This window comes from Ambystoma mexicanum, chromosome 3q (genome assembly GCF_040938575.1).
Source record: "Ambystoma mexicanum isolate Mex_15411 chromosome 3q, UKY_AmexF1_1, whole genome shotgun sequence".
In the NCBI taxonomy this organism is placed as follows: Eukaryota; Metazoa; Chordata; class Amphibia; order Caudata; family Ambystomatidae; genus Ambystoma; species Ambystoma mexicanum.
This window is the reverse complement of record NC_090926.1, coordinates 1,166,054,411-1,166,080,458: the sequence shown is the minus strand read 5'-3', so window position 1 is coordinate 1,166,080,458 and position 26,048 is coordinate 1,166,054,411.

Here is a 26,048-nt window from a genome sequence, read left to right as displayed (position 1 = left end):
TGAAGGCCAGTATCCATGCACCTGAGGGAACAAAGTTCCTGTACCCAAAGAATCTTAAGAAATATTTGGGAAGATGGATCTATTGCAGTGCAAGTGGACAGTGCATGCTCATGACATGGAACAAGGATGAGCATATGAAATCGGCAGGTTGTCCGAAAGGAGTCATAAAGATATGGATCCCCAAGAAACATTTCTTCAGACCAGGATTTCTAGAGGTTAAGGAGGATGAGAAAGTGGTTGATGAATCACCCAGAGGGGGGAGTGTAGAGGAGGAGCCAAATACCCCCCTCCAACTGCACCGCCCTTATTACCTATAGAGTGGGAACCGAAGTATGTGACGTATGCGCAACAGTTGAACCAGCAAAGAGCATAGCGTGGACTCTGTGCAGTCCCCATAAGAGTACCAGTACCTAAGAGAATCTGGGAGGTAAGGTACCCATTGAGAAAACTGTACCTCCATGCAAGACAATATGATGGTCATTTGAATGAGATTCCTGAAGAAGCAGAGCAGATGAAAGGCAAGGATAAATGGTGACGTCACACAGAAGGAGATGACACACACAGAAGAGATGCAGTGACCAGAGAATGTAGATATTCTATAAATGCATCAAGAAAGTACCAAGGATAAGTGACATCTTGGGATCAAGGTGAAGAAACTTATGCCATAGACACAGATGAAGACATTAAGCTAGTTTATACATGTAGAGATGCCACACAAACGCAAGCAGCAAAGTAATCTTGAAAGCTAGCTTCAAGCTTAATAGTAAATGGATTGCGACAAGCGCCTATATGTGTGTGTGTGTGTGTGTGTATATATATATATATATATATATATATATATATATATATAGGGAGAGATGCATATGGACAAATAAAAGATGGATGCTTCCACTACGCATTATAAAGCAGTGCTGAACATGAACAAGAAGGCCTCACTTCAGTGTGTCGCCATTAAAAGCTATTTTAATTACAAATGAATCTCAGCAGAAGGAGTTGGATGAGCCAAGAAGCTAAAGTCTTTTCAAATAGGAATTGGCTGACATTTGATACAAATTGTGTGAAGGAACAAGAGGCTCCTGTTCAGAAGGCTTGAGCAAAACAAAAGACATCGGAGGACTATTAAAAAATAATATTCAATACACGAAAAGGCTCGATTTCATGGTGTCAAGTCACTTGGAAGGAAGAAATTGGACGATCAAGGTGGTCACACCTACCCACGAGGGCAGGCTGTGCCTTCACTCAAACATTCTCAGAGCACAGTACAAACTCAAGGTCAAACTTCAAAGCACTAATTGACACTGGACCATTGAGGTGATGATGGATTGATATGCTAATTGGTGGGAAGCTAGTGTTATAACAAACCCACCAGCACCTGGAAGTTCAGTCTGCATGCTGTTAGACGTAGGTTGAAACGTACTGATGGGGGGTTAGAAGCCAACCAATTGTAGAAGCCAGTGTGATCTAGGGTCCTATAGTTGTTGTAGCCAATGGAACGTCGTATATTTAGTGACGTTCATAGTGGCCATTTTGAGAGGAGTGCTTAGTTGCCTCACCTGATAAGTACCCTATCACTTTCCTTCACGGTTCTACACTGATATGGAACTTATACTAGATATTCACTTGGAGCCAATCACTCCCTCCAATAGATTTTGTGGTTTGCCACATAGGTAGTGACGCAGGTCATTACGTCACTGATGACGATTTTATGCAGTATAGCATCAGTTTCTACTATAAGGAGCTGACTAAGAGGACCGAACGAATGCTGATGTTCGTTGTACTCCCTGTTTTATATACTTGTTCATAAAACAGACTCCCCTTTTGCCAAACTTTGTTTTGTTTTTTGATGTATGAATAAAATCTGCATCCCCATCCATCTCCAGGGTATTGCTACTAATCTTAAAGGGCTGGGAAACCCAGTTCAATAGCATCCTTGATCCCAAGCCAACATTGACTCCTCTTTGTTTTGCACACATTTCCAACTATGCCCATCCTTGTCAAGTTATATATTCCTCTATAGCAAGCTTCTAAGTATCTTTTCTACCTTGCGTTACTCCGTATTTACACTTATTGGTCTGCAATTTACTACGTCTTATTTTGCATTCATTATTACTTTGTTTCATACATGTTTCCCTTATCGTTTCAGTTACATTGTGCCTCGTAAGTATTTTCATATTGTTTCAGCATGGCTTCGTACATCACTCTGCCCGAATGGTGTGTGTTAACATCCTCCCATACAGCATCCTTCCACACTTTTAGTGCAAGGGTACATTTGATACAGTTGTCTGAGTGCATATTGTCTCTTTTACACTCAGTGAGGTAAAGGCATAACACATGGAGTCTCACATCACAAAGGGCTTTTCTCCTGCTGTTTCAGTATGATGGCGATGAGGGGGCAGGAGTTAGGGAAAATGCATCCACCTGCTCCTCTATATTCCCCCCTCTGTTCGAGTCCTCGACCACATTCCTGTTACGCTCACCTGACTCCCACGGAGGCGCAGACCTGGTTTGGAGTGCTGTTGCCTCTTCTATGGTGAAGCGCAGGACTCGGAAGATGGACAGGACCGGACCCTCAAATCTGGCTTGTCTGGCTCACAGAAATATACTTCTGTGTGTGAAAAGGGAGTATTAACAATCTGTGGGATAATGTGTAAGCCTCCCACTCTCTTCTCACCCTCCACGAAACCCTTCTGCGATTCCCCGTGAAGTCTCACCTTAGGGTCTGAAAGGACGAGCTCTCCATACTGCTTCTGATGCAGGGGCGCGTTGTAATCCAGTTACTTCACTGGATCTTGGATTGTAGAGAGTTCAAGTTTGCTTGACCTTCCCGGTAAAATGCTGTGAGAATTCTGTTTATAAGTATGAGCCCGAAATAATAATTGTCCGTTGTCTCTATTTCAGGTGCAGAACAAAGATTCCGAGATGAGCAATGGAACCGACGAAGGAAACTCAGGTGAGTTGTTTGCTGAGAGGTTCCTTTAGTGTCCTTGCATTAATGCACTAATCCTTGTGTCTTTTTTCCCCATAGGGGCCGGGGTTTGGAAATGCCGGAGATATGGCACCGACCCGAAGTGAGAGGTGCAGTTCCAGTAGATATCAGGTAAGTCTTTAATGAGCGTTCAGGTAATGTCTTTAATGAGCTCACTAACGCTGATGTCTCTTTTTTTCCCCTTAGGGGCCGGGGTCTTGAAATGCCAGGATGCGGCACCAACCCGAAATGAAGTGGGAATGACCCAACAGGTAAGTCTTATGATGGAAAATTAAGGTTTTCTTATTCTCTTCCCTAGCTCACCTTTGTTCTTGTCTTTTTCTCCCTAGGCGCTGAAATGTGGCTGCGGATTCAGATGGTCGCTGATGAACATGGAGGCGCCCAGTAAAGGTGAGTGGAACGCGGCGCTGCAGCGATCGCTGCGATGTGCTTTTAAAATGAATGTCTTCCTTTTCAGGATCGTCGGCGAAATGTCTCCGGGTTGCGGATTTTAGCAGGTAAGGACTCTTCTTTCTTCTATTCTCTTCTCTTCTCCCTTTGCAGGTGTTCCAGGATGCTGGCAGGCGTGGCAGAAGTCAGGATGCAGGGGCAGATACAGTGAGCGTCCAGCTGCTAGATGCAGAACAATGCGAAGCGTGAGTTGCTGCTTGGGCGTGGCTTAAATAGCCTTCAAAGTAGTTCCAGGTATGTATCCTTCCTCTCAGGTATGTATTCTTCCTCCGGCCACACCCGTGTGGTTAAGTAGTCCCCAAAGATAAAGTAGTCCCATTCAGGCCTCTAGATGGCCTGGGTGTTGCAGCATGGTCTGCATCAGGTAAGTTTACACCAAGCACCTTTCTACACAAAGTCATCTTTTATGAGCCTGGCGCCTATGGCGCCAGGACTGTTGTCCAATATGAGCCTGGTGCCAAAGGCGCCAGGACTGAGTCCAAAGGGCCCCTATTTGGGGCTGCTGAGACTTCCCTCGGGGACATGATGTCACATGATGTCTGCCTCTGGGGTAGCTGGGCCTGGTCTGGCTCCTTGGAGGTAGGCATCATGACAATTCCTTTCTTCGTTCTCCTGTATCATCTTTTCATGCTTTTGTTTCTTCTTCACCCCTCTCAGTTGACATGCATTCTTTATATGTTCATCTACACTCCAGGTCATGTGGCAGTAATCTCCTGATGATGGACAGAATATCCACCTTCCTACATATTTTTTTTATCTTCCTTGGGATAGTAGAACTTCATTCCTGGAGGTGCAAGGGCACTTTTCTTTATGTTCTCATGGGGACTTTCCCCATTTTGCATCTGCTCACTGTAAGGAAGGCATGGTATCAAACAGTAAGACAGACACAAGTGACCACAGTTCAAGGGTGTTTATTGAACTTCAGTTGGGTTAGACAAACACCTATCTAATCCTAAATCTAAAGATGGGAACAAGCTACGACCATTAAATAATAATAACGCAGTCCTAGTGGTGTCTTGTCAAAATAAAAGGGCATATGCTACTAAACCTATTGCCAAGCTTTACTTCTAAATACAAATGGTGTGGGAAACAATGTTATACAAAAGAAAAAGTGTTCAAGAAATTGTATGTCAGGATAGTAGAGCCGTTGGCTCCCCTTCCCCACGTTTTCAGCACCGGACACTTGAGCTTAGCACACACTCTGGCTTTCCTAGCACGAAGATGCAGTTCAAAACCTCAGCGTCGGGGCCTTCTGTGCCAAAGTCTCTTTGCCATTTAAAGTCTCTTATTTCAGAGGGCCTGCTGCAACAAACACTAAACCTCCTTTATTCTTAGGATTTCACATGCACAATTTATCAGGTGATTTACTGTTCATCCCTGGTCCCCCTCCGCTGGGCTCAGACCCACTTTATCACAAAACCTGCAATTGGTTTCCCTCCACCGGGCTTGGACCAAATTTATCTCATTTTTCAGATGTTCTTTACTGTATCAAAATTGAAGACTTCCGACTGTGCGCATGATTTTGTTTGACCCGTCGCAAGACCACTTTGACAATTCTTTATTCTCTTTTTAATACAACCCTTTAACTTTCACTTCTCAGCTGGATACCTTACAGAGACCTTAGATTGAGCACCCATGCAGTGGCAGACACCTCTGTCAAAATTATTGTATCTTGCTTTTCAAAGTTCAAACACTCATCAACATTTCAACTTTACCTGCCTCTTTTATCACATATGTTTTAACAATGTTCATTCCAGCACTCACCATACAATGTTTGTGCTTGCCACCTTGGCTTCAAGACAGACCAGTCTTGTATGGATCTCCACAACTCAGTGGCTGTATTGATTTCACTGACAGTGCTTTGTTCTTGGAGCCAAGGATGGTACCACAGTGACTGCTCCTTCTCCCTGCATTGATTAGTGACACAGGGAGGGCCCCGGTTATCTCTGACACACAATATAGGTTTCTTTAGCCTTGTTTTCTGGTCTTATGCTTTCAAATCTCCAGGTCTCTAAGTAACGGTTTCTTGTCGGAAAGGTCAAGGGAACTTCCCACTTTGTGATCCCCTCCTGTTTTCCCGCCTTTCTCCTCTCGTTCAGCTGCCATCTCGAAACTGCTGTTTCCTTGTGTGCTTTGCCTCGCTCCAAGTGCGTGCCTTTTATCCGCATGGGGAAGCTTAATGGAAGTCGGGTGTGAGTGTCGGTCAGTAATTGCCGGACATCACCTTGCCATTGTATTGGGACAAGTCAGGTATACTGCTTGGGTGTTCATCTGTTTTCTCCCTGAGTGGGCTATCTGTGTGAATGTGTTCATGTAGGAAAAGGGGCAGGGGGTAGAGTTCCTACGTATCCTACCTGATAGGATGGGGTAAAGGTGTCACAGGGAAGCGCATTCTGTGTCTCGCCATCTTCTGTCCCACTCCCACTCCCTGAAAACCCCTCACACAGTTGATCCTCCCACACTGGTCCACCCCCAGGAACTGAATCCAAAACGATGATCATGTCCTGCCCACCTGGATGATGGATCCCTGGGGACTAGTGGGTGAGTCACCTGACACTTTCTGGTTTCTCACCTCACCAGTTCCAGCGTATATATCAATCATGGAAAATGGATTGGTATTGGGGATACGCGCTATGCTTCCTTATTGTTACTTATACAGAAGTATTACAAAAACAATGCAATTCTACCAAATGTTCATCTGTTAGTGATTTTATTCCCAAAAAGTCAACCGACCTGTGTTTCGACCTAAGTCATCCTCAAGGCCTTAGTTTCCAATCTGTAGTAATAGGCATACCCAGTAATAGGCATGATAGTAGTGTGCAGTATTTCCTTGAAATAAGTCTTGAAAAGTTCTTAATAATACAGGAATGATTCCCCAGACGAACTCTTTCATTTGAATAAAACAACTTCTTCAAGTTGGCCTTTAGCAGTTTAGTAGATGTGCTGTGTTAGATCACAAAAACAAATTTCTTGTATCATCATAGTTACCTTAAATGCATTAAAATTCCTAGTCCATGGGTTTAGTCCTGGGTATTGCGCGCCTTTATCAATCATGATCTGCATCCCAATAGCTTTCTTGGCTGTCTTCTTACAAAATCCTAGCAATACCAAAACTAGTACTGCTCCAAGTAATTTGAAAGCATTTGCCAACCAAGTTGAAATCCATTAGAACAGAGACAAAAACCAGCTGTCGTTCTCAATCTTGTCTTCTTCATCTCCATGTTTGTATGCAGGGTTGACAACATCGTTATTGCTTCTGTCAAAGTCCCATTGTCTTCATCATGGGCAGGTATAAATGTACAGCAGGTAGGCCCGATCTTGGCGCACACGCCTCCTTCCATTGTAATTAAGTCCAGATCGTACCTGTTCGGGAGGGCCATAAGCCTGATTGCCCTCATCTCATCCTTGATCGCATTAAATCCTTTTATTGTCATATTGATCGTTAACAGCTGCTTCCATCTAGAGATTTATGGCCACTTGGAATTCACTGCAGTCTGAATTGCTGGCAGAAATATAGCTGTAAATATCACTGCTGTTCGGCTGAACAACTTATGCTCATCTGGAATGTCACAATAGGCTGCTGTTGACTTTGCTAAGAAGTAATTGCCTTTCCTCTGTCTGCTTCGGTAAACCAGTCTTTTCTTCCACTGGTACTTATCCATTTTTGGGAAGTCTGTAATCTGCAGGTCACTTTGTGGTACTACTAAGACTGGTATGCTTATCGGCACCAATGAATATCCTCCCCCCCATTTAGGTGGCAACTTTATATATGCTCTTGATCCACAGGCACAATAAGGGTCCATCAGGATTGCTATTCTTTCCTTCATGCTTGGTACATCGGAAATACAACCGTACTTGCAGTTCTCCAACTTTCCCTGTGCCATTATTTCTGAGGCATAAAGGCACATTCTTCAGAGGTAGTATCAGTAATGGTCCTCCCTCATTGTTGACCCATGTCAACAATCTTGCAATCTTAGGCCATTGATTTTTGCATTCCTTTTCTGCATTTGCCACAACTACTTCCCATTGTCCAGCCAATGCTGTTGCTTTGCACACATCCAATCCTTCAGCCCATCCTTCAGGAGTTAGCACTGTTCCTTTAATTTGTAGTTGACCTCTTTCCCAACATTCTTGTATTTCCTTCCCCTTCTTATCCTTGCATTGTAGCATCTTGTTGTCTTCAATCTTGATTCCTGCTCTATTTATTCCAGGTTTCTCTATTGACTTTATATCTGGTACATAGTTGTCTTCTCTCTGAGATGTCACTTTATTCACCCACACTACAGATGCTGTTCTGCTTTGGAACAGTCCTCTGTTTAGGCAAAGTGCAAGATGTGTTGGGCAATGTGCCTTTTTCACTGATACTTCTGTTGCTATGAATATTTTAGAGGTTCCCAACGCATAAGGTACAAGGGAACACATGTAGCAGCTTTCACCTCCTTCCCACCATTTTCATGTGCTTATACCATAGGTTATTCTTTAAATAAGCCACATTTTCAAGATGGGTATTTATACCATCATAATTTTCTCTAACATCCCTTTCAAATCAAAATAAATGCTTAGTAAGATTATAAAAAATGCTGTTCATGGGCAACAGTTAATATTTCATTGTCATCCACCATATCTGTTTTGTTTCTTAATTTTTCTAAATGTCATAAAAATCAGGAGGAAAACACAAATCACAATGCAGAATGACACCACAATTATTATTCCTTGGAAACGCATTGGTTTTCTTGATGGCAGTGAGCCCCTTATATCCTGAAACCTCCTCTTTTTTGCTCACACTTTTAATGTGTAACTCTGGAAGTCTCTATGTATCACGCCTTTATATCAAGAACTGCAAAATGATTGCAACAATTTTTCTAAAAATAATGATTGGTCTTAGGGTTTCCCAAAAACGTTATGACGTTGACTTATCTTCTTATTAGAGCTGGATAAGACTTTAATATGTAGGTAAAAACAGCATACAAGAATGTGTGTAAGGTCATTGCAATAGGTAACATAACGATGAAGTGTGCTTTTATTCTTTCAGCTCCGGTACTTCAATGCATAGTCTCTTGAGCCTATCTAAAAAGTTCCAGGATAACTGCAAGTCTGTTTAGTCCTTATCAAATGTTAAAAAGATATTTGCATATTCTAGGATGCTGCTTTGTTCTTCACTGATCATTACTCTTAACCATAGAACGAGTCTGCATACGTGGAAGTTCTTCTCTTGCTTCACTGTGGGTAGTTGTAGGGCGGGTCATGGTTTCTCCTTTATATGGCTTGATGTTGTGCAAATGAAGCCAGGCTCTTCATCCTTTTCACTTGGCTGCTGTGGGTGTGACCACTTCCACCTCGTATGGACCTTCAAAGTGAGGAGTGCTCCAAGTGCATACAAACTTTCATACCAGCACCTGGTCCCCAGGGTATAAGCTTGATTATTTTAAGAAATCCTCTGCTTCAATGGGTGGTGGTCTTTGTAGCTTCTCTTTGGCCCCTCCCTTCAATTCTTGACCTGTTGAGACATGAAAGAAACACTGCAGTCATTGTTGTTAGGTAATCATGCATCTTGTCACCTAATGTCCTCGCTACACTCTGGGCATCAGTTTTTACACAGTGGCCAGTGACAGAAGGAACTCCATCACTGTAGTGGTGGGGCAAGAGATGGGGTCAGTCTTGCGTTCCCTGCACCACGCCTCAAATCTTCTCCATCTGCACGCATACAATGATCTTGTAGATGGTCTGTGAGCAGCCAGCAACACCTCAAGTACTTCCTCAGAGAAGTCCCAGTCATCATATCTCATCCTATAAAGAGCCATGCAAGTAGGTTAAGGGATTCCGGGGTCGAATGAAGTATCCAGCCTTTCCGACTGGGTTAGGAGATCCGGGCGCCAAGACAACTGGTGAGGTGGACAGATGGACAGCACAAGAGGTCGGTTCATCACGTTCTCCTCGCCCAGTCCGGGGTGATCAAGATCATGGTCACTTGACACCTTCAACCACCGGAGAACCCATGGAATGATGGGAATTGGAGGGAACGCGTAATGGAGAGCGAAGGTCCAATCCACAAGAAACCCATCCCCAAGTGCAACGTCCGCTAGGAATTCCCTTGAGCAGAACAGTTTGCATTTCCTGTTGGACTCCGTTGCAAACAGATCCACTGCTAGGGCAGCCCAGAGAAAGAAGACCTCCTCTAGGACTTCCAGGTACACTTCCTACTCATGTGCGACCGTGCTCGTCCTGCTCAGAGCATCCGCCAAGTCGTAATCTGTGCCCGCCAGATGAACTGCAGAGACTGAGATCCTGTCCTCCAGCAGAACAAAAGCAACATCGCCTCTGTGCAGAGGGGACGGGAGTGCAACCACCGTGCTTGTTGAGGTAGTATATCGCCACTGTGTTGTCTGTCAAGATGATGACATGCTTTTGTCTCAGAAGGGGTGAATGCTTTCAGGGTTGGCCTGATAGCTCACATCTCCAGCCTGTTGATGTGCCACCTGGCTTCCGTTGTTGACCAGAGGCCTCTCACCTGCATATCCTCGCACTTAGCACCCCAATCCTTCAAGGATGCATCCATGCCACTCGGGTCTGAGGCCAAGGCAGCCAAAGGATTCCCCCACCAAAAGACTGTTGCCAGTGCTTTAAGTGGAGTAAGAAATTGAGGGGGGGCCCTCGTTTGGGGGCGTGGCTTTCATTGTGGGCGTGGCCTAAAAGTGCACAAATCATAGTAAGGTGCGCAAACAAATATATAAATGTATGTGAGCATTTATATGTTTGTATGCGTACTACTATGGTGTGTGTACTTTTCAAGCCATATTTTATAAACAGCAATGTTACATATTTCTATGTTTATAAAGGTGGCTTGAAAAGTGCACAAATCATAGTAAGTTACCCACACTTGTGTGCTTACCTTACTATGGTTTGTGTACTTTTCAAGCCACCTTTTATAAACATAGATATTTGTAACATGTTTCTATGTTTCTAAAAGATGGCTTGACATGTAAACAATTCAAGGCATCTTTTATAAAGCGTTGATGACGGACAAAACAAACCGCAAGGTGGCTTTGTCCGTCGACAAAGCTTTATAAAAGATGCCTTGAATTGTGCACGTTTCAAGCCGTCTTTTATAAACATAGAAATATTTCTACCTTTATAAAAGATGGCTTGAAACGTACACAGTTCAAGGCATCTTTTATAAAGCTTTGCCGACGGAGAAAGGCACCTCGGGCTCTGTGATCTATCTGCTCAGAGCACATAGATCACTGAGCCCGAGGCGTCTTTCACCCTCTGCGAACCCGCGGGCTCCGTGATTTAATCTGCATATTAGATCACGGAGCCCGCGGGGGTCAGTGACCTGGGGAGGGAAAACAAAGGGACAGTAACTTCCTCTGATGACCCTGATGAGGGGTCATCAGAGGGAGTTACACTAACTGACAGAAGTGCCGCCAGCCTCAGCGTCGCTTGGCTGGCTGGCACTTCTGTCAGCTTGGCCGACGTAATGAAGGGCGCATATCCCGTCGCGGCCGCGGCGGGATGATGTATCCCGCCAATGTTGTGTGGGACGGGGGGCCCCGGCTGGGCCCCAGCTGAGCCCCACTTTCTGGAGACTGCCGGGGCCCGGCCCCAGCAGGCCCCGGCCCACTTAAAGCACTGACTGTTGCGGTCTACCCCCTATGACAGGTTGTTGACCACTGACATGGACGCTGAGGAGATCAGAGAGTGTGCCGAGGTACTGGGACCACTGATCTCTCAGTAACCATTGCAGTGATCTCATGCGCAACCTGGCCTCTGGCACTAGATAAATGCAGGAAGCCATGAGGCCTAGAAGGCGGAGGAAGGAAGCCGCTGGTAGGGTGGAATTATTCTGGAATAAGTCCACCATCTTTGTCAAGCTGACTACTCTCTCTTTGGGAGGGAAAGCCTTACCCACCCGGGTATCCAGGACTGCTCTGATGAACTGGAACTGTTGAACTGGTGCCATGTGGGACTTCTTTAAGTTCAGGGAGAAGCCCAGTCTGTGCAGCAGCAGCTAGCAGGTGTCCTCCAAATGGGACAAGACCTGCACTACAGGCTTCCCTCGGATCATCCAGATATGGAAATACGTGGACTCCGGATCTCCAGAGGTGAGCCACAACTACTGCCGTGAGCTTGGTGAAGAATATTGGCAGAGTTAAGACCAAAGGGAAGCACCTTGAACTGACAGTGCATATCTCCTATGGTGAACCTTAGGAAATTCCTGTGCTTTCGATGAATTGGCACATGTAAATAGGCATCCTGTAGGTCTATGGACACTAGCCAGTCCTGAAGTTCAAGAGCGTGGAGAATCTCTCAAAGTCACCATCCTGAATTTGTCTTTCCTCAAGAACTTGTTCAAGGCCCTGAGGTCCAGAATGGGGCAGAGACCTCCTCCTTTCTTGGGCAGGCCGGGGCTGTGGAGTAAAGACCTTGTTGACAAGAATAGACATAGAGGGTTTGTCCTTCGATGCCGGCATGGTGGATGTCCGAGATCGAGACACCATAGCGTCGACATCCTTGGACGCAGAGTGGTAATCGGGCTTCCACAATATTTCTTTCAACATTAAATGATTAATCGACGTCGACATAGTCTGTACCGAAGCACTAGAGTGGGTAGGTGCGCCGAGCGCCGCTCCTGGCTCCGATTCATGCTGTATGGGGTGGAAGCCATGCCGACTGCAGCATGCTGCTTGAACAGTTCAAGCCTCAATGATTTAAAATCTTCCCACTCCTGGCGGGTGGTAGGCCCAGCCGACGGCTTACCTTGTTCCGTCTGTGACTCAAGAGTCCCATCAATGGCGAGGACGAGGAAGAGTGGCCGAGAGAGGAAATAATTAGTTTACATTCAGAGGGCTTCAGGAATTGGGGGCTACCCAAGCCAAACAGAGAACCGCAAGGGTACCTCTGTGCATAAAATGCAATGGATGAACAAGGGGCCAACGTTAAGTGGTTTCAGTACGCACCACCCTAGTTTTGGTCCAAACTTGGTAGACCTGGAGAGGGTCATCAGAGTTTTGATTTCCCGTCCTTAGTTCGGCTTCAAAGGGTGCAGATGCAGGTCCGGTTTTCAACAGGATCTGTGTCTCTTGACTCTGTTGAAGAACAAAGAAAACACCAATGCAGCTGGTCTCGGGGCACAAGAAGGAACGTGGAAAAAATGCCTTCAGCGACTGTCATTGTCACACAGTGATGCAGGGGCACCCACCTCTCGCGATCGGACGCAACCTTCTGTGAAAAGGTGCTTTGTTGTGCAAGCTAGGTTTCCCCAACGTTTTGAGGCACAACTCGATGTGATGACGCTCCTGCACAGATGTCAGGTTTTGAGCTGGACAGTCCACTGGATGGCCCAGGAACCTTTCCGAACAAGCTCTTTTGCACGACAACCAGGAGGAGTGGAGAGTGATTATTCCCACCACTCCAGAGGTTCGAAGCACCTTTGCAGGTCTTCTGAGATCGAGTGCAAAATAGGACTCTAACGGGAGAACACCGGTCTTGGGGTGCCATTCTTCTTCTGGATAGTCCTTAGTTTTTCTTGGCTCTTCCGGATACTTGGCTTCGTCCACAGGTCTATTTGGACCTGTTGCTGATGTGCTGGTCTGTATTCAGGACCCCTCCTCATATCCACAAGTCCAGCGAGTGCTCACACCCGGCTGGCCAATGAGAAGATCTGTCCTACTCATGCACACCAGAAGCAGTCCAATCGGGGACTACAGTGACTCTTATGTCCTTCTTCTCACCAGACATCCTGGCACCAGTAGTGTGGATTGGGACCAGACAGTCCTAGCCCACTTGCTGGGTGACACCACACGTGACCTGCAGTAGCCAGTGAAAGAAGCGATTTTGCAGGCAACTTCATGCCCAAATAAGGAAGAGACTAAATGACCAAAGGGATACACCAAAAGACCTTGTGGCACGGCCATGACGGACACTAGCCAAAGTCATGAGCCAAACATAGTAAGCTCAGTATGGCTTAAAAAGTTATAAAAATACATGAAATAAGTTTCTGCTGCCACTAGTCAGTTCTTAGGCACATTGTCCAGTCACCAGAAATTCCTTAATGGATGACTAGGGCACAATAACACAGGGACCCATTGCGCGGCACAGTAATGTACTTTGCGCAATGATACAATATTTCCAAAGTAGCAGCAAAGTCATAAGAGTAAGAGAAACAATGTTTCTCATTATTGACAATCAGAAGGACGTGTCCGTTTCCCAGTAACAAAGAGCGAAGGGATGTGCTCCACTGGTAAAATCAAAAAGTTTGGGGGCAGCCACAAAGATAGAGGGAAAGTTGCCTTGCGAGAAATGTTCCTTAACACAACAAGGATACTCCTATGTCTAACATCTCTGGTGCTCTCAGAACTCACTGGGCTCAGGAGAGGCTGAACAAGGTTCAGCAGCTGTCACGCCCACTCATTGCGTCAGTCCACTTTCTCAAGTCCCTCCTGGGAATTGTCATTATACATCCCATTGATCCCACACTGCAGACTCTGAATGAGACATCTATTACCAAAAAAGCAATGAATGGAAGGTTTTCAGTAAATCTTAACCACTGCTACTGCTCTGGGGAACTTCCCACACAACTGTTTTTTAGCATGTCTATGCCATCAGGAGTTCTTGGATGCTCATTAGCAGCAAATATCGGGATCCTGGGAGGACAAACTTCACTTCACGCTCTCCTTCGGACGTGTCCTTCAATTGTGGGGTTGGTGGCTCAAACTGACTTGGCTAGCCCCCTTTCACCTTCCAACACACCAGGTAATGGTGATTGCCTCCCTAGAAGGGTGTGGAGCTCACACGGAAGAATTCCACGCCATCGGCCTATGGTTCTTCGAAAAAGAAAAAGCCTGCACATCAATGTCCTGGCGCTAACGACGGTGATCTGGGCCCTGAAGTACTTTAAGTCCCAATTGCAGAACTGGGTGGTTCACATCTTCACAGACAACACCACCATGTCCTATATTCACAAGCAAGGTGGGATCCGCTCTCCAGTTCTGTCTGCAGCAGCGCAGGCACTATGGCTCTGGGCGCTGGGCCACAAACATGTTTCTACTTCTATTCCATCTGCCAGGGAACCACAATACCATAGCAGATTCGCTCAGTATGAAATGCGGCTCCTGCCATGAATGGGAACTTCACCAAGGCTAATCTGTCCTCCTATTCTCCGAGTGAGGTGGTCCAGAGATCGACCTGTTTGCCACAGAGATCAACAAGAAGTGCACCACGTTTTCAAGCAGATTTGCCCAAAGGGAAAGCCTAGGGGCCACATTCTTGTTTCAATGGAAAGGGCTGTCCCTTTAAGCCATTCCCCCTATCCCTCTGCTGCCTCAAGCTCTTAGTACACTCAAACAGAACCGCTGCATAATGATCCTGTCAGCCCATGGTTTTGGCTTCCTGCATCCGGTTGCCGTCACTCCCCAACCTTCTCTTCAGAGATGGCATGTTTGTTCTACACCACAACCCAGTGTCCCTCAACTTGACGGCTTGGCTCTTGCAGCCCAAGAATTTGGAAACATACCGCTATCTCCAGACTGCAGAAACATCTTGGCCAGGTCCAGATCGCCATCTACATTGTCCTGCAACAGAAGGAAGTGGAAGCATTTTACGATATGCTGTGCAACTCAACACCTAGATCTGTTCATGACTTCAGACATCTTGCCATACATCCTGTCGTTGGCACATGCGGGTTTACCACACTCTTCTATAGAGGTGCATTTAGCAACCATCTCTCACTATGTGTGTGCCTCGGGTACGCCTTCCGTCCAGTCACAAAGGTTGGTGAAAGAATTCCTCAAAGGAATGTTTCACACTTTTCCCCATGTCAGAGCTCCTGCTGCAGTTTAGGAACTCGGCGTGGTCCTACCGAAGCTAATGAGCCCTTCTTTGAAGCCTATACACAGAGCCTGCTTGAACTTTCTCTTTTGGAAGATGGCATTCCTAGTGGGTGAGCTACAGACCCTCTCGTACAAACCACCTTATTCGACTTACCATCAGCCGAAGGTGGTCCTTTGTATGAACCCTTCCTTCTGTGTTCCACCTTAATGAATCCTTGATTCTACCAGTGTTCTTTGGCTCTCCGTCTCTAGCGGAGCGATCCTTTCAATCCCTAGATCAGGGGTCTCCAACCTTTACGTTAGCTAGAGCTACTTGTAGCAGAGGCCAACAGTGGGGAGCTACTAGCGGGCGATATCGGGGTGGGGATATTTATAAACCTCAGAATTTTTACCAATATTTTTTTGGCTCGATTATTTCCCCTCTATAAACAGATGGACTAACATATGCCTTCACGAATATATTAAGAACTTCAAAAACGTCTTTGTTGCATTATTATTTAGTAGTAGCTGTCTCAAAAAGACAGATATTTGTTGGACTACCACACAAATATCTTGTAATTTTTCTGCCCCTTCCTTTGCATTTTATGCAGGCTTTCTATGATATGATATGGCATTTGTAACGCGCCTATACACAAGTGTTTCAAGGCGCGACGAGACAGGGAGGGGGGAACAAGGGGAGACAGACAGCGATCCTACTAGGCCAGGTGTCATTCAGATCGCGCAAGTGCATGGGTAGGGGGGACGGGAAAAGTGCAAGGGGGAAAGAGAGAGGGGAAAGTGCAGTACAGGGTTAGTAATGAACAAGATAAATAATAAGGGCCAGCTGGTGGCAAGTGCAAGATAAGTGCAGACAAGTGCTGGGAAGGGGGGCTGTAGGGATACAGAGACAGTCCCGCAGTGCAGGGTTTGCCAGGAAAGCAGTGCAGGGGAGAGTGGCTGGGCCAAGGACCGAGATTGGTGAGTGGCCCAGTAGCTGATTCAGTACAGTTTCAGTGATTTAGCAGGGCAGAGGGAGAGAGAAAGCAGAAGCAAAGAGGAAGGTTTTGAGGTGCTTCCGGAACCGGAGATGGTTCTCCTCAAGTTTCAGGGAGGCAGGAAGGCTGTTCCAGAGGGAGGCCCCTGCTGCGGAGAGAGATCTCCCCCCAACTCGTTGCTTGGAGAAGCGGCTGACCCTGAGGGAGTTGGAGGCGGAAGAGCGAAGTGCTCGAGAAGGAAGATATTTAGGAAGGGAGAGTTGAAGGTAATTTGGCCCCAGGCCCCAGAAGGCCTTGTGGACAATGCAGAGGGTTTTGAACTTAATACTCGCAGCCACAGGGAGCCAGTGAAGCGATTTCAGTCCTGGAGAGATACGGTCCCTGGGCTTGAGGCCAAGGACAAGTCTCACAATCCTGTTCTGGATGAGTTGCAGTGGGTGGAGAGTAGAGGCAGGCAGATTTAGATAGAGGCTGTTACAGTAGTCCAGCTTCGAGAGAACCAGGGCTCTGGAGACAGTGAGCTTCTGGGGGAAGGAGAGGAAAGGAAGGATACCTCTGAGGAGGTGCAGCTGGTAGTGTGACTTCTTAGAAACGTCAGAAATGTGAGGAGAGGAGGAGAGTGTGGAGTCGAAGATGACCCCAAGGTTTTTTGCCTTGCAGGTAGGAGCAGGAAGAGGGCCAAGCGGCCGGCCAGAGAGCTGCAGGGAAGGAGGGAGTGGGTGTGCCGATGAGTAGAATCTCGGTCTTACTGGCATTAAGGCAGAGGTCGTTGGCGGCACACCATTCCTGGATAGCAGAAAGATGAGGGAAGGAGAAGAGGAGGCCGAGGGTAGCCTGAAAATGAGCTGGGTATCATCCGCATAGCACTGAAAATTGGGGCAGAGAGCAGCGATGCGGTGGGCGAGAAGTGCCAGATACTGGTTGAACAGCCAGGGAGAGAGGTTAGAACCCTGGGGGACACCACAGGTAGAGAAAAAGATGTCAGACAGGAAAGACCCCAGTTGGACCTGGGAGGGTCGATTTGAGAGGAAAGAGGTCAGCCAAGCCAGAGCCTGACCAGTGATACCCAGGTTATCACAGAGACGGTTAAGCAGGATGGTATGGTCAGCCTCTAGGCACACTATTGTTTTGCAAATGTGCATTTCACACTTCCAAAAAAATTAAAATTAAAATAAAAAGTAATTTCCTAATTGAAAAATGCTGCTTGCGTTCACAAGTTTTCTTTGACATTTTATTTTTGTCAGACACCACACATACTCCGCTATTTGCCGGTAAGATAGCTCAGCGGGTTGAGCACTCGCTGCTGTGATCTGCGCGTGAGCTGCAGGTTGCAGGTTCGAATCCCGGCAAGGCCAACTCAGCCTTTCATACTTCTGAGGTTGATAAATGAGTACCAATTTCAGTTGGGCGATATTGCATGTAAATATGTGCTCTGTAAAGCGCTTTGGATTAAGGCGCTATATAAATAACACATTATTATCATTATTTGTGTGCCCCTCTGTGTTTTAGCACAAGTTATATTTATAAAGATGTTATATGATTGTCAAACTGGTTAATCACAAATAAATGCTTCTGTTATTGTGACAGCAGTTTTTAGGAAATTAAACTGTGGGTTCATGGGTGCCAACTTTTGATTTTCACTACAGGGGCAGAAATATCCCCACCTCAGCCCTGAATATAAGCAAGAAACCAGCTCAACCCAAAAACCGGCCAAAACCATTGTATAGAACTTTTTTTTTTATAAGGCATTGGAAAAAGTCATACGATTAACAACCTGTAGTTTTGAATATATAAAATCTCAGCATCGGTCTGTCAACCTGCTGAGCTACCCTGGTAGGCTTCTACTGTACAGCGTGTCTATGGATCGCTTAATGTACTAAAAGTGGGTGTACCTGTGTCATGGAAGTGATTTAAATTGGAAATGTACAGTGTGGAATTTGGAAAGGAGCCACATGAAGGAAATTGCACCATTTTATAAATATTATTTTGAACATTTCCAGGCGAGCGGCAGTGCTACTGTGATATTTTCATTACAAGGTCCCAATGATCCTGCCCCAGCCCCTCCAACATCTCTGGCAAACAAGAGCAGCTTGCGTAAGCAAGACAGTGTCGTGGGGGCGCACAAGGCCAACTGTGGTACTACAGGTGGCCTGCAGAAGCAGAACATGATACTGACATCTGTCAGTGGATTTACAAGCAGTTCCAAGTGGCACAGCAGCAAAGCTCTCTGCCCGCAATTGGGACGACCAGGGTTCGGATCCTGAACACAGGAAAATAACTGCCAAGCGCACCATTAAATAATGTAACTTAGGAAAATGTTTATTTTTCGGTATCTTCAGCGCGGGGGAGTGAAAAGGCGATCGACTGTTTGGCGACCTCTGCCCGAGGACTCAAGTTCTATGTGGCTCGCACTAAGGTGTTCCGAAAGACATCACAATTGTTTGTTGCTTCTATCGAGCTGTGCCTCCACCGGTTTTGGTTGAGTATAATGTACTGCTGTATAATCTTATTCAAGAGCATGTGAGTCCATGAAAGATACAATGCTGGAGAAGGAATACGTTACTTACCTGTAACTCCTGTTCTCCAGCATAGGTATCTTTCATGGATTCACATGCGACCTTCCCTCGTGCCCCTCTCTGGCTCTTCTTGGTTCTTACTGCCACATTACGTGTGCTGACAAATCTGAAGATGACAACCAGAGGTAAAGTGAAGGGGACCCGTCTAATTGGCTGTGGGCATTATGGCCCAAAAATGACTATATTAGAGCACTAAAGTGACAAGCAGTTTAAAAATGTAAAGGTAAACTGCTTTAATGTTAGAGAGGATTCCCAGCCTGATGGGGAACATTGAAGAGCATGTGAATCCATGAAAGATACCAATGCTGGGGTACAGGAGTAACAGGTAAGTAACTTATTCCTTTCTTCCAGCCATTGCATCCAGACCCAGGAGGGATTCCTCGGACCGCCAGAGATACCTTTGTGAAGAACCAAGAGTGCAGGGCAGTCCATCTATTTCTTTTACGTTTTTGCTAAGTGATGGGGCCAGTATAGTGGATATGTTTGGACCAAGGACTATTTTCATTTGTGGATGATAGACGAGCACCTTTGTTTAGTTTGGTTAGGAAGAGAATTCCCTTTTACTAGTAGGGTCAGTAAAGCGTTTTCTTTTCATTTAAATAAAACTGCATTTGAACATATCCTCTGGTCCCAGTTCTCCTCCTAGCTTGCCACAACCATTTTCAGCTCACCACCAACTTCTGTGAGGTTGGTCTTGGAGAGAGTTTGTGCAGCTGCCATCCTTTGGAGTTGTAACGCTCACCTGATTCTCGCAGAGGCGCCGGTCTTGACTGGGCGACTACCGTATCTTCAATGGTGATGTGTAGCACCTGGTTGGCTCTTTGGGCTGGACCTCTGTGCACTGTATGCCTGACGTGTAGAGTAAGATGTCTGCAGATAGAAAATATGGGGTTAATGAACTGGGGTTATTGGGGTGTCCCTATCTCTTTCCTCTTCTCCTCTCCTGTAGACCCCCAAAGGTTAACGCTCTCACCTTAGGTAAGTGAATGCCGAGCTCTCCATCTGCCTCGGGGCAGGGTGCTGTAACCAGTTTCTTCACTGGATAGGTAGCGCAGGCCTCTTGACTTCAGAGGACTGCTGTCCGTCGTTTACTGCACGAACGGTAAGTTTCGAGTCATTCAAATGTCTTTAAAGTCTTTAGTAATGATGTCTCTTGTTTTGCAGGGTTCTGGCGATGGCGGATGACGGGCTGAAGTGAGTTGAAGATGGAGCCCGTGTGATGAATAGAAGCGCCTGGAAGCACGTAAGTAAGCGCTTGTTGCCTGCTTCACTATGCGCTCTAACTATCTTTTTATTTTGCAGGTACGAGTTCGGAGCGGCTGCAGGGTGCCGGAATACCCACTGGATTAGATGTAGAAAGGAGTAATGGCACGTGAGTATTAAAGTTCCCCAATGTCTTTAAACGCACCTTGTTTTGTCTTTCAGATGCCGGAATGCAGTGTGAAGACCTCCGGAGCGCACGAAGAGTAGGTAAGCCTTTGCCTTTCAGATGCCGGAATGCTAACCTGTTCTTTCTTGTATTTATAGGTGTTGCTGAAGACTGGATTCAGGATGGTAAGCCTTTGCCTTTCAGATGCCGGAATGCTAACCTGTTCTTTCTTGTCTTTATAGGTGTTGCTGAAGACTGGATTCAGGATGGTAAGCCTTTTTCCTTAGGCCCTGGACCGGATGCAGAAGACACGATGAGCGTTCTGCTGCAGAGGTTGCAGAATAACGCAAAGCAAGATTCATCCACCGGGTGTGGTTTAAATAGCCTCCTGTAGTGCCTAGGTGTCTCCTTCCACAGCCACGCCTAAGTAAGAAAAGAGTTCCTGGTAACAAAAGAGTTCCTGCCTTCCAGAAGAGTTCCAGTGTTCTGAATCTAGGGAGTGGCTCCAGCCCCACCCAACAGGAAAAGTAGTTCCAAACAGAAGAGGATCAGAGGCTCAACTGGCAGGCAAGTAAGCAGCATGGTCTGCTGAAGGTAAGTCCACCCAAGCATTATGAGCCCGGCGCTTCCAGCGCTGGGACTGGGCATATTTATGAGCCTGGTGCCACTGGCGCCAGGACTGGGTCCAAAATGTCCCAATTGGGACTGGTTGGCACTCGGAACCTGGGTTATGGATCTGCTTCCAAGGGAGTTGGGAAAACCCTGACCTTTTGGAAGCAGAGATCATGACAGGAGTAGTCCTGGCACTGTTTGGCTTGGCACTCATTTTTCTCTGCAAGATGTATTTCTCTCTCTAGGAGTGGCTTCGGCCTCAATGCTGATAGCAAAGCAGGACCCACTGTGTGGATAAAGGCCAGAAAAAGTGCTTAAAAGTCAGTACTCATATTCCAGAAAGCTTGGGGCATGCCTCGGGAAAAGGAAACCTTCATAGTGCCTCCATGCTGCAGATGGAAAGCACCGGTGACAATTACAGACTGTGATGGGCTGACAATATCTACACAGCAGAGGTATGGCTTCCTCCTACTCTTGAGTATGTTGATTTTTATACCCAGGTTTTTAGAGAATGCTTTTTAGAAACCATGCAGGAGGTATACAAGGAGGATGGTGACACTGTTCCCTTTAGTATTTAGCCTTTGGGAACCTCACAGGAGTGTGTTCCCAAAGGGTTTGTCACAGACAAGTGCAACGTTATGGACTTGGCCTGATCTTGGGGATCGAGCCAATCTAACACCTCAATGAATTTGAATATTATGTAAGCCTTGCCTTATGATAACCCAAACATGGTTTTCAGTACAACCATAGGAAAAGTACTATAAGCTCTAGGCCTTTGACCTCCTCCATCTTTGGCTGCCTTACAGTATTGCGACCTGGACATCTTGGACAGAGGGCCCCTAAAGAAAAGGTCACTGCCATTGAATCCTGCAGTTGCTCCACCACAATTGATAAAGAACTGATGAAGAACTGTAGACTGGCTCCCTCAGAGGCCATGTATCTATAAGAATGATACCCTGAAAAGTTTCATGATCCAGGAAGACACTGCCATAGTGAGTAGTCTACCTTCCTGTTTCTCCCTCCAGATTGGGAGAAACTGACACTTTCAGCAAAAATATTTTCAGGGTCGAGAGCATGGCTCTCAAAGTCATCAACAAATTGTATGATCATATGCACAGGCTCTTTGTAAAGTGATCTCAGAGGTGCCGGAGCAGTTGCGGGAAAGTTAGATAAGGGAGGGATGAAATGAATTGGTAACAGGTGGAAATGAAGCTGCATGTCCAGTTTTCCAAGCGGGCTTGGCATGGCTGAATGCGTGGCCTGGTCAATGTGCATGGCATAGTCATCAGAGAATATTTATGGATGAGACCAATGAGATTTGGGGGAGCCAATTATTTCACTGACCAGGCTGATTTGTTTGGGCCTGGCTGAAGGTCTGCATGACACAAGTGGACTTGACATCTCCCCTGACCTTGACTTTCAGCATGCTAAAGACACAATAGATCAAGACAGTGAGTGGTGGACATAGCTGATTATAATAGATCATAACCACATGTACTAAAAAATACAATGTTATTTTTGTACAAATTTATAATTGACGATTGGCGATGTCACAATTTAAAAATCATCATTACAAAGCCACATTTTTCAATTTTTTATTTTTTAATTTTTTCCATTTTTATTGGTTTATTACAAACCTTTAGAAAATCCAACGTGAACAGTAAAAAACAAGAATTCTCTATTTTTAAAACATTCTTATCTATTAATCATAAGGCCATTAGTGACTACTCAATAGAAAACTGACTAGGTGCTACATCTAACATTGAGTTTTTCATGAGATATTTCTTAGTTTTTCTACTATCTTTTCTAGGAAGAAGGTTAATTCAATTGTTCTTTTTTTCGATCCGAGTCACTATATAAGTTTCTCCACCAATCTTCTATATCTAATGATGGTCTCATGACTAAATATTTGGAGAAATGCAAATTTCTGCTTGGGTTAGGCCCGAGCACTTTAAGGTTAGGTGTTTCAGAGTTTCACATGGATTTTTGCACAAGCGATATGATGAGACTACAGACTCTTCTTTTGACCAAAAGTTTAGTTTTTCTCTTGTTGGCATCTGGTTTAGCCGAAATTTTAAAAATATAAGCCTACGAGCTTTCCCGCGGAATTTTTCAAGATAATGTTCTGCCATGTTGTATCTTTTTGTTTCCATGGGAACTGAGTTCATAGCTCTGTGTATGCTGCGAATGTCGATGGTGTCAATCCAATCTTGAGTCCACAAACTGGTTTTAACTTTGTTTTGATTACTTTCCAAGGTGCAAATATCAGTGCTTATGTCAGTCAAAATTTTATCACAATGTTTTGCCCATATAGTGAGAATATTCACACAGTTTCTAGTGTCTAGATCTTCAAAAATTGCATATTGCGGCTTCAACTGCTTCATCTTCATTTTGCGATATTTGTTTTGGGTATTCCATGATATTCTTGCATTAATGGATATTAAGCCCAGCTCATATCGTATACACGCAGTTGGAACACCCTTAGGCAACCACAACACTCTTGACCAGAATTAATGTTCTAATGATGACCATAATTCTGGTTTGCAACCAAAGGCAGCCTCAGCACCATGTATTAGGGCTGGAACAGCCTTCTGTTTGTAAAGGTTCATCACTGGTATTATGGAAAATTTCCCATACTTTTTATTTTATAGGCATGCTTGGATTGTAAGCTGTTTGCATTTGTCCTTTGTTCTTTGTACCCATGGGGCATCGTTAACACTAGAACTGATGCACATTCCTAAGTATATGGTTTGGTTTATTATTTTGATGGTCTGTTCCAATTTTCCAGGTGAACTCTTTTGATACGGATGTATGCTTGGTCTTTTGTAGATTTTGCAAGATCAATATTTTTGATTTATTGGTGTTTACACATAGTCCATTTTGCCGAATGTACTGTTGCAGGATGTTTAGCTTTCGCTGTAAACCAATCAGTGTTAAGTCCAGCAGGACGAGATCATCTGCGTAGAGAAGCCAATTTATTTCCTTACCGTTGATCTTAGGTGGAAAATCTTTGGCTCCTGCATAAGCTTCACCAATGTCGGAGATGAATAGATTGAAGATTAGTGACGCCAAGGGGCAGCCTTGTTTAACTGCTTGACCAGTATGTATGGGATCTGATAAAGTGCCCTTTTGGGTCAATCTCACTCTTATATATGTGTCCGTGTGCAGATCTTTTATTGCCATAATTAAACTTTCCAGACATTTCCAGGCAATTAGCTTTTGCCAAAGCAGCTCTCTGTCGATACTGTCAAAAGCTTGCGATGGATCTTTAAATGCAAGATATTTGTTCTCTCCGGTTCTAATTTATAACCACGACTGCATTCAACCTAGTTGATCAGGCGTACCTCTTTTGTAACCACATTCATACTTCAAACCAAATGCACAACACTCTAAAGCTGCCTTTTGTTTGATTAAAGGCTTTTTAACACGTTTAGCATATTGATCCCCTGGGCAATCAAGACCGTACCAGGTACCCTTAGATAGTTTAAAAGCTTGATTTGCAGCAGCCATCCCCCTATGGGCATCCCAATGCCCAGTACAGAAGGACAATTGAAAATATGATCTTGGCCTTGGATCTGTGCGCCCCGCCCAAGTCCATTATGGAATACGAGCTAACAGACATCCTGGATAAGGGCATTACCCTTTAATGTGGCCATTTCGCCCCCATTGGTACTTTGTGGCATAAACCATGTCCCACACCGACATTGGAAGCTGAACCCCCGAAAAAGTACAAACCGGACTGGGGAGACTTACCTTTCCTTTTATCTCACCCTACCCTAGAGGGTTTGGTAGTTCTCGCCACCACAGTGATCTCTAGACTGGCCACATCCACCTCTAACCTTCCCATGGCTAGGGAGCTCATGAACATGGATGCTCTGGTCAAGAATATCTTTGCATTATGGAGCATGGCCTCCTGCGCCTTCACTAAATACTCCCATGGACTGTGGAGATAACAGCGGAAGCTGCAATTCACCTCCCGGCTGGAGAGTTGAAGGAGTGTTTTTTGGATATCATTAATGATGGTAAGGAGGTGGCTTGTGAAGCGCTGCAGGTGGGCCTGGGCTCTGCAGATTGTGTGCAGCACCATAAGGGACGTCCACAGTGCTATGGAGGTCAACTTACCTCCACAATTCAGGGTTATCACTTAACATCCATGCCAAACTCCGAGTGAGCACCTGTTTGGCCCAAAAGCCGACAATTCTTTGGAAAAATGTAAAGACTCTGTTAGCTGCTAAGTCACTGGGTCGAGCTGTGCAACAGTCGGCCAAACAATCCTTTGGCAGGAGTTTCAGGTGGCATGTACCGTTTGGACGGAAGGTACAGCTCTTCAAACCAGGTAAGGGCAGAGGTGTTTCTCTCATCCCAGACTGCTTTGAGTTGTCACCACACGTTTCTCTGCTTGGAAGTAAAAGCTCGAGCACTGGGAAAGGTTGAAGGAGATGACCTCTGACGCCTGGGCCTTGCACACGTCAGATGGGGTTACTGTGTGCTCTTTCTAAAAAGACCTCCGTACGGACCACCTCCACAACGACCAGTACAGGAGCTCCAGGAGAATACTGTTGGCCCAGTTATTAAAGTGTACACTTTAAAGAGGTACCACCGGAGCAGAGGGGTTCAGGGTGGTATTATTGATACTTTCTGGACCCAAGAAAAGAGGAGCGCTCTATCCCGCCTTGGACCTCATGTCCTTGAACAAGTTCCTGAGGAAGGACAGGTTCAGGATGGTGACATTGACAGAGATTATCCAGGCTCTACAGCTTCAGGATTCATTCTGGTCACTGGATTTTTAGGATGCTCATTTTCATATGTCCATCCATCGGAACCACATGCTGTTCCTGAGATTTGTCATCAGGGACACTCGTTATCAGTTCAAAGTGCTTCCCTTTGGCTCAATATCCACGCCCAGGGTTTTCAGCAAGCTGATGCCAGTGGTGATGGCGCACCTCAGGAGATCTGGTGTAATTGTAATATTGTAATCATTTATTTATAGAGTGCTTCTATACAGGTGAAGTGCTTCAAAGCGGGACATAAACAGGGGAATTCAGAGTCATTCTTAGGCCTTGAAATTTCTGAATGATCTTGCAAAAATGACTAGCAAACTTGGCCTGATGGCCTTACTACTAGTGCAGGTGTAAGAAAAAAGGAAGGAGTGAAGAGGTAGGAGAGGGAGGAGAACATACAGTCCTTAAGCTACCGTACGCAGCCAATGACATTTGAAATAGTGCAAGTGCATGATGAAAGGTAAGGCGATAG